At 47.6% G+C, this 4,450-nt stretch overlaps 1 pseudogene; it reads left to right on the forward strand.

The window, feature by feature from the left end:
• Positions 1 to 394: 394 nt before the first annotated feature.
• Positions 395 to 970, forward strand: LOC112066609 (ATP synthase subunit g, mitochondrial-like; annotated as a pseudogene).
• Positions 971 to 4,450: the final 3,480 nt, after the last annotated feature.

Genomic DNA, 4,450 nt, shown 5'->3' on the forward strand with positions numbered 1-4,450 from the left:
TTAGAATCAGCTTGTCTAGTTCCAGAAAAAAAAAAAAAAAAAGCCTCTGGGTGTTTTTATTTGGATCATGTTAGATTTATAAGCTCCCTTTGGAAGAATTGGCATTTTTTAAAATTAATTAATTTATTTATAAATTTTGGCTGCGTTGGGTCTGTTGCTGCGCGCGGGCTTTCTCTAGTTGCGGAGAGCGGGGGCTGCTCTTTGTTGCGGTGCACGGGCTTCTCATTGCGGTGGCTTCTCTTGTTGCGGAGCACGGGCTCTAGGCACGCGGCCTTCAGTAGTTGTGGCACGTGGGCTCAGTAGTTGTGGCTCGCGGGCTCTAGAGCGCAGGCTCAGTAGTTGTGGACTTTGTGCACTGTTGGTGGGAATATAAATTGGTGCAGCCGTCCTGGCGGTGACATTCAGCTGGCCAGTCAGGGCGATGGACTTTCCATCCTAGAACCATGGCCCAGTTTGTCCATAACCTCGCAGAGAAGGTCCCGGCACTGGTCAACGCTGCTGTGACTTTCTCAAAGCCTTGATTGGCCACATTTTGGCACTATGCCAAGGTTGAGCTGCTTCCTCCAACCTTGCTGGGTTCCCTACAGCTATTCAGAGCTTGATAAAAAATTGTCAATAGTGTTCAAACTGGTAGCTTCCAACAGCTCACAGTTAAGGAAGCTCTGCTCAATGGTTTGGTGGCCACTGAGGTGTGTGGTGGTGGTTTTATGTTGGCAAGATCATAGACAAGCGTGGCATCATTGGCTATGATGTTTGAAGACCAATCTTTAACATGTGATTATATCTGTTTTATTATTTGGGTGTTCTTGGACCACATGTGAGCAGACTGGTATTTGAATAAAATGAGACAGTGTGTCAAAAAAAACATTAAAAGTAGAACAACCCTATGATCCAGCCGTCCCACTTCGGGGTATTTATTCAAAATAACTGAAATCAGGATCTCAAAGAGATATTAACATTCCTATGTTTATTGCAGCACTATTCACAGTAGCCAAGATGTACAAACAACCCAAATGTCCATCAACGGATGGGTAAAGAAGACAGGATACACAAACACACACAGGAAGACTGTTCAGCCTTAAAAAGAAGGAAATTCTGCAACATGCAACAACATGGATTAACATTGAGGACATTGTGCTTTAGTGAAATAAGCCAGTTCCGGAAGGATGATTCCACTTGTATGAGTTATCTAAAGTAGTCAAATGCATAGAATCAAAGAATGGAATGGTGGTCGCCAGGGGCTGGGGGAGGGGGAAATGACTTATTGATCAACAGGCAGAAGGTTTCAGTTCAGCAAGATGAGTAAGTCCTAAAGGTCTGCTTAGTACATTTTATGTGTATAATGTATACATAAAAACTTCAGAGGGTAGCTCTCATGCTGTGTTCTTCTTTTTAATTTATTATTTTTTAATTAATTAATTAATTTTTGGCTGTGTTGGGTCTTCATTGCTGCACGCGGGCTTTCTCTAGTTGCAGAGAGCGGGGGCTACTCTTCATTATGGTGTGCGGGCTTCTCATTGCAGTGGCTTCTCTTGTTGTGGGCACGGGCTCTAGGCTGGCGGGCTTCAGTAGTTGTGGCACGTGGGCTCAGTAGTTGTGGCTCGCAGGCTCAGTAGTTGTGGCACACGGGCTTAGTTGCTCCGCGGCATGTGGGATCTTCCCGGACCAGGGCTTGAACCTGTGTCCCCTGCATTGGCAGGCGGATTCCCAACCACTGTGCCACCAGGGAAGCCCCCTCGCGCTGTGTTCTTACCACAATAAAATTTTAAAACTTAAAAAGATATAAAGAGGGCTTCCCTGGTGGCGCAGTGGTTGAGAGTCCGCCTGCCGATGCAGGGCACACGGGTTCGTGCCCCGGTCCGGGAAGATCCCACATGCCGCGGAGCGGCTGGGCCCGTGAGCCATGGCCGCTGAGTCTGCGCGTCCGGAGCCTGTGCTCCGCAACGGGAGAGGCCACAACAGTGAGAGGCCCGCGTACTGCCAAAAAAAAAAAAAAAAAAAAAAAAAGATATAAAGAAAGCTCATTGGCTATAATAGCTGGTTCTGGAACCTCATGGAAGAGAGAAAGTGGGAAATAGCCATGTGAAGGAAAAAAAATATTCTTTGCAAAGCGCTGCAAGGATTCTAATGTATGAGGAGCCCTGCTCTGGCCCATCCTCGTCCTTTTATGGGATGGATGGGGGAACGGGTTCCCAGAAGCAGTAATGAGGGTCTTGCCCAAGCCCTTAGAGCCTCACCTCTCCTGTGAACAGTCACCCTGTTTTCAGCTCTGGTGAGGACCAGACCAGCAAGGAACAGACGAGGGGTGCCTTCTTGCGCTCCATCTGCACCCCTCACCCTAAGACTTAAAAATGAGGAGGAAAATGCATATTTTAAGTTACTAATTGTTTTCCCTCCCAACCCTTGTTTCCTTTCCTGGCCTGACGAGCTGGTCTGAACAGAAGAAGAAGATGGTTGAACATCCACCCCCCCTTCCACCTTCTGCTCTTAGACTCCCAAGGGATCTGGAAGCAGTGGGAAACGCTCTGAAGTCTGTCTCAGTCAGCTCGGGCTGCTGTAACAAAATACCACATCTTGGGGAGTCCAAGTTCATGGTGCCAGTGGATTTGGTTCTTGGTGAAGACTCCCTTCCTGGCTTGAGATGGCTGCCCCCTCCTTGTGTCCTCACAAGGGGAGAGAGGAAGTGAGACAGAGACAGAGAGTGCTCTGGTAATAGAGGTGCTAATCCACCATGAGGACCCCACCCTCATGACCTCATCTAAACCTGCTTACCGCCCAAAGGCGCCACCTCCTAATACTCTCACCTTGGGGGTTAGGGCTTCAACATATGAATTTGAGGGGACTCCAAAATATGAATTTGGGGGGACACCAACATATGCATTTGGGGGAACACCAACATTCAGTCCAGGACAAAGTTTGTAGTCCTAGCTCCACACCCTACTAGTTGTGTAACTTTGGGCAAATTACCCAACGCCTCTGAGCTTGTTTCCTTATCCCTATGATGGCACACATTGTCTGCCTCCTAGGGTTTTGGGGAGAAGTGACTCATATATAAAATATCAAGCACAATGCGAGAAGTTTGGTTCACGCTCAATACATGTTTCTCTTCATCTGTCCATATGTGGCGGAGAGGCTGTCTGCCATCTTCCCGTCTTCCTCTTTCTTCTTCTATATGAGTGGAATGCTCAGCGGTTAGCCTGTACCTGCCTATGCAGAGTAAATACCTTTTGTCTCAGCCACTCAAGCATTTAGGTGTGGCCACGTGACTAAGTTCTGACCAATAGGATCCAAGTAAAAGGCTCTGGTGGCAGTTCCAGGCAAACTCCCCAGGACCCCTTTCACCTTCCATTCATCCTCCATCCTCTGGCTGGATTCCACCTGCTGACTTGGGTCAAACAGTGAGGACCACACCCTAGGAGGGTGTCATGGGGAACTGGGAAGAGTCCATGCCCCTGGGAGGTTTGTGGGGACAGCTGCCAAACCAGACTTGGACGGGACTTGGATGAATTTAAGCCACTGGACTTTGATGAATTTAAGGTACAATTACTGTGGGGCTCTGTCACTTTCCCAGAAGCTAAATCTTACCCTGATACCCCATCGTTCATGTCTGTCTACCAAGTGGCCAGTCCCCACATTTCCTGACATCTCTTTTTCTCCAGAAGTCAAGGAACCTCAGAAGCAGGTGTATCCCACCCCAAAGGTGAGCAAAGAAAGGCATCCAAAGAAGATGCCCCCACCGTCTTCTCTGTTCAACTCTCCCACATGTAGAATTCTCCTCCACATTTCCCTGTCTATAAATACCTTCGGGGGTGAAGGCAGACGTGGGAGAGGGAGGTCATTGCACTCTGGGCCGGAGTAGGGTCCTGTTTCTTCCATCCCTGCTCTCCACATCGTCTACTACTGAACATTCTGAACATGGACTTGTGCCAGGTGCTGAAGACAAAGAGATGAATAAGTAAGTTATCAAACACCAATCTCCACTCAAGACCTGCGAAGGATACTGAGCAATGATCTATCCCAGGATAGGAACGGGGACAAGGTGAGGCAAGAGGGACCACAGACTTGGACGGGTCGGGAAAGGCTTCAGAGGGACGCCCGGGGAAAGAAGGGAAAATTGTGTATGCCAAAGCACATGGCATCAAAAAAGTAGAAAATAACAAGTATTGACGAGGACGTAGAGACATTGGAACCCTAATGGCTTGCTGGTGCAAATGTAAAATTGCTGTGGAAACTGGTCTGTTTAGCTCAAAAAGCTAAACATAGAATTACCGTATAACCCAGCAATTCCACTCCTAGTCATGTACCCAAAAGAACTGAAAATAGAGATTCAAGCTGATACTTGTATACTAGTGTTCATTGCAACACTATTCACAGTAGCCAAACGGTGGAAACAACCCAAGTGTCCATCAAGAGATGAATGGATAAACAAAATGTGGTTTATACACACAAA

The sequence above is a fragment of the Physeter macrocephalus genome, unplaced genomic scaffold (assembly GCF_002837175.3).
Source record: "Physeter macrocephalus isolate SW-GA unplaced genomic scaffold, ASM283717v5 random_159, whole genome shotgun sequence".
In the NCBI taxonomy this organism is placed as follows: Eukaryota; Metazoa; Chordata; class Mammalia; order Artiodactyla; family Physeteridae; genus Physeter; species Physeter macrocephalus.